The sequence below is a fragment of the Nicotiana tabacum genome, chromosome 11 (genome assembly GCF_000715075.1).
Source record: "Nicotiana tabacum cultivar K326 chromosome 11, ASM71507v2, whole genome shotgun sequence".
NCBI lineage: Eukaryota > Viridiplantae > Streptophyta > Magnoliopsida > Solanales > Solanaceae > Nicotiana > Nicotiana tabacum.
Genome location: NC_134090.1, coordinates 4,985,969 through 4,994,515, shown reverse-complemented (window position 1 = coordinate 4,994,515; position 8,547 = coordinate 4,985,969). Strand labels below are relative to the sequence as shown.

At 35.8% G+C, this 8,547-nt stretch overlaps 1 pseudogene; it reads left to right on the top strand.

The window, feature by feature from the left end:
- Positions 1-4,498: 4,498 nt before the first annotated feature.
- LOC107764833 (uncharacterized) lies at positions 4,499-7,856 on the top strand (annotated as a pseudogene).
- The last annotated feature ends 691 nt before the right edge of the window (positions 7,857-8,547 follow it).

Genomic DNA, 8,547 nt, shown 5'->3' with positions numbered 1-8,547 from the left:
CCCAGCTCTATCCTGTATAACGGAAATATGAGGCTTTTTTTTTTTTTGGACAATACTTCAAAGTATTTTCGGATGCGGATCTAAGATTTAAAGTTTATGGGTTCATACAATAATTTTAAATTAATAAATAATAATAACCGAAATAGCAGATCAGGTTCTGAGCTAAATATTCTTATACATTTAGTGGATTTGAAGGGGAGCCTGGCAGAAGCGGTGAAGTTGTCTTCGTGTGACTTATAAGTCACGGGTTCAAGTCGTGAAAGCATTTACTAATGCTTGCATTAGGGTAGACTGTCTATATCACACCTCTTGGGGTGTGGCCCTTCCCGCACCATGTGTGGATGCGGGATATCTTGTACATCGGACTACCTTTTTTATTTTTATTTGGTGAATTTGTTTAATCCCATAGATCCGCTCCTCAGTATCTCACTATCTACAATTAAATTTTTTAATGATATACACCTAAATGGACGGTCAGATACATTGAAAATATAGTTAATATATATACATACACCTAGTGTACGCATAAGAATTTCATGTATGACTTAGAAATATTTCATCCCCATAATTCAACCCTCCTGATATAAATACAGAATAGAGTTCTATTCTCGTATGTCCAAAATTTAATTTCAAAAGCCAAAGTAGACGATGGACACGTGCACCTTTTACTAGATTTATATAGTTTTATTCTAGACCATTTATATGTAAGTTATTGATTGATTTTTGCACTAACACCGAAAGCAACCAACTACTTCCTCATATACAAAAGCACGGAATTTTTAGTATTCCAAATCCAAAAAAAAATACTCTCTTTCTTCCCTTCTTCTTCTTTCAAGAAAAAACATGTCATCGTCATTTCCTTTCTCTTTCAACAAAACAAAACCATCGAAATCCAGTACTCCTATGGACGATTTAGCTCTAGTGAAAGCAGCAGCATGGGCTTTGTATCAACAAGGATCACTCTCCAATGGTCGCGAATATTCTCCCGCGCCCTCCATAACAGAAGTACGTAAAAACCTTGATCCGTTTACTTCCTCCTTTAATAAGATTGGGATGAGGAGTGACTTTTTACTGGACCTCGAGGATCGGCTTTCAAGGAATAAAAAGGCACAAGAACCATCAAGGTACAAGTTACAAGTTATTAAGGAAGTTCAAGAAATACAAGAGTCACCAAATAATGTTTTTGTTCCAATACAATTAATTAGTACTACTAGTAATAGTACTAATAATATTTCCCTTCTTGATAAGTATGAGATTGACAGAATCTCACGGGAGTTAAATCAATATATAGAAACTAGTCATGCTGCTTATCATGAGAATATTCTTGAGAAAAAGAATAATAGTGAGAAAAAGATCAATAAATTTAAAGGGTTGTTGTTTAGATATAGGATGATAATGAACAAGTGTGGTTCAAGTTCACATGATGTAGTGGAGAGAAGAGCTTTCAGCAATCCACAGAAGCCGGAAAAGTATTATTCACCGGCGCCGGTGGTGAAGTTTGCCTCCTGCCGGCCATGGAGAAAGCATGTCTAGTTGGTTCGTTGTTGCTCGAAGTTTCAAGTTAGTCATCCGCTATCTGAAGTTTACTGGCTCAACTAACTGGATTCGCACGATACAATATCTGTTAAAAGGAAAGTGTTCTCTACCAGAAGTTTCTTTGCAAAATTCGAACCCAAGACTTCTAATCAATGATAGAGATGTCTATCCACCCTGCAGATAATTTGTGATGTATAGGCCTAACTTGCGTAGTATTTTGATAGATCCAATTTAGAGGCTTTTATTTGAATGTGTTTAGAAATTAAATTTTGAATATGTTGTTATTAAGGTGGGTTATAATGCTTGGAGAAATATTTAATAATGGTTCTGTTGTTTTGCTACTTCAAATATATCAACAACAACAAAAGACAAAGAATCCAGTGTATTCTCACATTGTGGAATCTTGAGAGGCGAAATATATACGTATACCTTATCCCTACCTTATGAAAGTAGAGAAGTTATTTTCGGAAGATTCCCGGCTCAAGAATGCTACTTCAAATATAAATAAAATATATATGTAATTTCTCTAACTCTGTTTGGTTCAAGTTGTTGGTTTTATTGTCGTTTCCTTATTTTTAAAAATTAAAAGACTTATGAATAGAGACACGCTAGAATTTAAAGTTTATGCGTTCTGGATTATAGATAAGATAGCTTACTGCATTCTTGATAACTTATTTGTATATATTAAATAATTTTTTTTTTAACGAAATACAAGGTTTGAGCCAAGTTACTGAATTATGCTGAACTTATTCACGTATGCAGCGCACTAGCTTCCCTACTTATGGATTTGTTGCAACTTGTATGAATGGTTGTTGCTCCCAAACGCACATGCAAGTTTATGTGGTCGACAAGTAATATAAGATTATAAGTCCATATATCGTACCCATAAGGACTTGTAATTAACTATCAACTAAATTAAACCAAAGAATTAATCTATTCAAGCAAATCCTAACGTATAAATATTTAACTAAAATTAATCTAGAGCAACAAATTAAGAGATTAAAGAAAATAACGACAAGCTTAAAGACGAATTCAATGTGACTGAATATTCTAGAGCTATGGGTTAGCTAACAATCCCGTTGAGTTTTCCACTTAAATCGTCTAATTGATTTATCTAGTTTATTGGTTGACAGAGTTAATATTGCTCGTAACCTTCTCTCGAAGTACTACTCGCCTATTCAAGCTAATATAATGCCTATATTCCTATTGAATTAGAATTAACAAGAACGCATTAATAATTCCTGTATAGTAACCAAGCTTGACGATTAGATATATTCCTGTCCTAACCGCAAATCCGCCAAATCTGCTCCCCCTCAGAGTTAAGATCTTGCTCTACTCATTCTTATATGCAATCTAGAATTTTTTCTTCCGAGTTCAATCCTAGATTCATAGATAGTATTCAATTGGTGATCAAGCAATCAAATAATTAAGCGCAAGATTGGATAAATAAACCAATATGATAAAATAATATGAACAATTCAAGTTTCAAACTACAACGTTCATGTAGCACCCAAAACTCTAGAAATAATAAACTATGAGATTAAAGGAAGAGTAGAGAAGAAAAACTAGTTAGAAGCCTACTCCAAGCATGTTGTGAGTTCCTCCGCGTGAATTCCCCTTCAAAGTATGCTAGATCTCCTCCAGATTAAGTTTAAAATCCCTTTTATACGAGTTGGAGTCGTGTAGGATCGAAATAACATTATCCCGGACAAAATAGGAGAATCCCGCTACGCAGGGTGCAGACCAGCGCCTCGCGCTTGGGCTGGCGCTGGATCCAGTACGTTTTCTGCCAAACTTTTACATTCATCTCATTTCAATTTGCTGCTTTTTTGACATCCACGTTAATCCTTCACGATTCTTTGTCCATATTATCCAAGCTTGATGCCTTCCACACTTCCATTGCCAACACTAGGATCATAGGTGACGTTATTTTTTCCACCTAATTGACTAAACTCTTAGGAATCTTTTCCTTTTCCATTTTTTCTTTAATTGTCTCAAAAATCATTTTTAATTGCTCCTAACAATGACATGAACACCCGATTAATATAAACTCAATAATCAAGCTAAGTTGGACATATACAATATAAAATACAATTAAAAAACGGTAAAAACAATGAATAAATAATATCTTAATATATGAAAATATGTCTAATAATTTAATTCTATGTTTATGCATACAATATAACATGTGACAAGTTGCTACTTTAATTATTACTTGAAATTTGAATGATATCTTCTGCAGCTAACTATGATAAATGCTTTCATATGTGGGGTTTGATCTGTCAGTGGTTTAAAGCAGTAGAGTCAAAGGACAGATACAACAACACAACAACAACAATAACCCAGTATAATCCCATTAGTGGGGTCTGAAGAAGGTAGTTTGTACGCAGACCTTACTCCTACCCTAGAGTAGAGATACTGTTTCGATAGACTCTCGGCTTCCTCCCTCCAAGAACTCCCCACCTTGTTCTTGGGGTGACTCAAACTCACAACCTCTTGGTTGAAAGTGGAGCGTATTCACCACTAGTCAAAGGACAGATAATATAAATGAAAAAGAGAGACAATCTTAATTATTTTATTCGTGTACGGTGAATGATCGGGTTCACTTGGTGTTTTGACTCTTTATAAACTTGTTTTTAGTTTTATGACCCTACCTCATTTTTTACACACGAAAGATTTATTTTTACACGTAAGAGATCTATCTTTTTACACATAAGAAATCTAAAAAAGTCATTTTTTTAAATTTAAAATTATAAAGGGGCATTCAAAATTGTAAAAGGATATGATGTACAAATATCACATGATCGGGTCAATTGCACAAATAGCCATTCTCATAAATACAATTTAGAAATTAGCCGGTAATTATCCTATTTTTGTCAAACTATTTTAAGCTTAACCATTTTTGTCATTTACTCTTATAGCTCTTTTTTTCTTTCCTCGACCTTAACCAAACACTTCAGAAATGTTCACAATGACCATCTCAAGAAGAGCACTAAAAAACCCCCCTTTCTCAAACCTTACACCACCTCTCCACCATCACCCCCACACCTCCATGGTTCACCCCACCCCCACCACTACCCCCACCCCACCAACATCAAGATTCATCAGACCCAATACTCAATACCCTTTCAGAAGCCATAAAAAACTCACACTAAACCCCTTCAAACGTCCCTTAAAACCCTTCTCCCATCTCTTAAACCCCAACACGTAATCAACCTCATTAACCTTAATCCTCATTCTTTAACCCCTTCTTCTCTCCTCTCTTTCTTCACATGGCTTTCTTCAACTTCTCACAATTCAAAATATTGCCACACACTTCACACTTATTGCACTATGGCCCTTTTTCTTTACACTCACAAAATGAATTCACAAGCTTACTCTTTTATCCACACTATTGTTTCAAGAAGAGGTAAAGACTCTGCCTTTACTGTTTTTTCAAGCAATCTTGAAAGCTAAAGGTACCAACTTTACATCTTTTGTGAATGTTTTAAATGGACTTATTGCTGCTTATTTGGATTTGGGGTTTGTTTCTGATGCTATACAGTGCTTTAGGCTTATCCAAAAACATAAAATTAGGTTCCCATTTCAAGGTTGTACTAAGGTTCTTGAATATTTAATGAAGCTTAATTCACCAATGGTAGCTTTTGATTTTTATAAGGAGATTTTGGAATATGGGTATCCTCCAAGTTTGTATTTTTTTAATGTTTTGATGAGTAAGTTGTGTAAGGAAGGTAAAATGGTGGAAGCACGGTCGGTGTCTACGGAGATGTGGAAGAGGAATTTGAGACCTAGTGTTGTTAGTTTCAATATTTTGATAAATGGGTATTGTAGATTAGGTGATATGGATGCAGGGTATAGGTTAACAAGAGAAATGGAGGAAAGAGGAATTTTGCCCGATGTTTATACTTATAGTGCTCTGATCAACGGGCTTTACAAGAACCTTTGGATGAGGGACGCAAATGAGTTGTTTAATGAGGTGTGTGTAAAAGGTTTGGTTCCGAATGTTGTTATATTCACGACTTTGATTAATGGCCATTGCAAAGATGGCAGCATTGTTTTGGCCATGGATGCCTATCAACTGATGCTGACGCAAGGGGTGGAACCGGATTTGATTACATATAACACACTTGTCAATGGACTTTGTAAGAGTGGGGATTTAGGGGAAGCGAGGAAGCTCATTCATGTAATGATTGAAAAGGGTTTGAAGCCTAATAAGATCACATACACGACGGTTATTGGTGGATGCTGTGCAGAGGGAGATTTAGATGGAGCATTTGAGATCAAGAAAATGATGTCTGATAACGACATTGAACTAGATGATGTAGCATATACAGCTCTTATCACAGGTTTGTGTCGGCAAGGGCGAATAGTTGATGCAGAAAGGATTTTAACAGAAATGTTGAATGCTGATTTAAAGCCTGATGACCCTATTTATACTATGGTTATCGACGGTTTCTGTAAGAAGGGAGATGTTAAGATGGGTTTTAAGTTGCTAAGGCAGATGCAAAGTAATGGACATGCACCTAATCTTATAACTTACAATGCGCTTTTAAATGGTCTATGCAGACAAGGACAGATGACAAATGCTGAAATGTTATTACAAGCCATGCTTAATCTTGGTTTGAATCTGGATGACATTACCTATAACATACTATTGGATGGGCATTGCAAGTATGGAAATCCTGATGATTATGATATGCTACATGGTGAAATGGGGCTTGTTCATAACTATGCTACTTATACTTCACTAATTGGTAGCTTAAGTAGGAGCTCGAAACCTCAGGCCAGGAAGTGATGCATTTAATCAGAGCGCCAAAGACTACCATCTGTAACTGCCTTTTAGCAGGTGGATTTCATTCCATAAGTTAATTACCCTGTGAATAGTATTGAATGGATCGGCGCAAGTTTCCCCTGGCTTGTGAATGATGCTGTAAGATGGATTCGAACTAATGCAATTTTGGATAAATTGATGAAGATGATGTTAGGTTTTGATGGATTGTGATGCCCTATGATAGCCAGGTGAATTTTCATTACCTCACAAAACTGCTAGAAAGAGAGTAACTTCCCTTTATTTCTTCTTGTTGTTAAACCATTCTTTGTCTATAACACCAAAAGAGAAAAAGTCAATAGTTTTTATGGACCGTTGTATGCATACAAGTATTTGTGAACAAGGATGCTTCATACTTTTTTGTATTGTCTTATCACAAACGAGTCAGTTGATTCAAAGATGCAAATTACTTTTAGCACGGCAACAGAAAAACAAGGAAGGTCTTTTGCAATGTAGACCATGAACTATCTTTGGTGACATATTTTTGTTTGTTTTGTTAGTACTATTCATTCTGTCTGGTTTTTCTTAACCTAGTTGGTTTCATTATTTAGACATATTATATTAATTAAGCTACTTTTGGGATTGTTCAACTCAAGTATCAAGTGTAAGATATATGTGTATAGAACAAATTGCTACACTATTGCAATTTTGCACTTTCACCTCTTTGTCGCCCTCCCTCTGATTAAACTTAATTCTCTGTTTGGCTTCTTTAAAACAATGAATACTGTGCCTTGATTCTTTCCTGTCTTTATTATCTTACGTCCTTTTCTGGTGTTTTTCAGTGTATTACCTTTCTTTCGTTGAATAGTTTTAGAACTGCAATCTCAACATGTCAGTTCGCTTCCCTCAGGACATGTGAAAGGTGTCTTGCAGATAAGCTGTTCTTATACACTAGCGATGAAAGGCAATCTGTTTCTCTGCAATTTGAGAAAATGCCTAAAAATCTACTAGAGGAAGAAAGTATATCTTTTTCAGCCTCGAGGATCTGTCATAAGCAATGGAAATTACAAACAGAATATGAGTAAGCTTCAGCTGTGACATTCAAAGATGACCTATGCCAAGTTCAACAGCTTTGTTGAAAATGCTAGTTCAGTCTCAGAGATAAGAAACAGATTTCAGTATCCTTGTCTCACTCTTAACTGGATAAACATACATAGACCTGATCCTAGCAGTTTTTCCATTTGCAATGTGGTGTAAATATGCAAGAAAAACAGTTCCAGGTGTTTGTATTTCATCAGTTAGTTTTAGTGGGGTTTGGTAGGGCGACTCTTTGACGCATAGTAGTTGCAAGAAAACTCAGGCTGCTTCGAGTTTTGACTGACAAGTGCAGTTGAAGAACTTTTGAATAGGTTTGTGTACATGCAAAAGAAGGGAGAATTATTTCAAAGTGGTTCATGTAGCTCAGTTGGACTGAAAATCCTTGTGTAGTTCGAAACCACATCCACTTTACAGCAAAGAAAGAGAATATGGGGTAGAAAAATTGGTCAATTCATCAGGCTCAAGACTCGAAAATTGCATGTTCGAATCCTGTCCCTGCCTAATAAGTGGAACATTGTTCACTAGGATAGAGTGCTGGTAATGCCAATTGACAAAGTGACGTTAAGCATCCCTAGCGGTACAAAAAGAGGGGTCTAATATCATCTATGTCCGTACTGCTCCTCGTTGAGTAGATTTGATAAGACTTGACCCGCTCCTAGCAACTCCGGGTTGCTATAGCATGTCGGGAATAAGGGGGGACATACTCGATGTGACCACTCCCTTTGTTAGGGGCTTGTCGCCCTGCTCATCGAGTTTTGACTTACACAACTTATGCAAAGTCATGTATACACCACTAGTCTAATCGTTCTTTTATATTTACTAAATTAGTCAACCTATGCCAAGTTTCGCTTAGTCTTTTGAGAGAAAACCATTGAATTATAACTCATTGAGGTCTAATTTGACCAAATTACTAAATTTAGGTCCTACAAATTGTATATCCAAATGGTAATATGGGTAAAGTTGAATTTGTTGTATGCCAAATTTAGCTTTGGTTTGGACAATTTCTAACCTCAAAATTTATGAATTTGAGTTCCTTTCACTGTGTAACAAGATTATGAACTAGAATTGAGAATTTAGCTTAGATTCATGAATTTGGAAATTTGGATGCTGAGCATTTATATAGAGTTTGAATTTCCACCATTTGT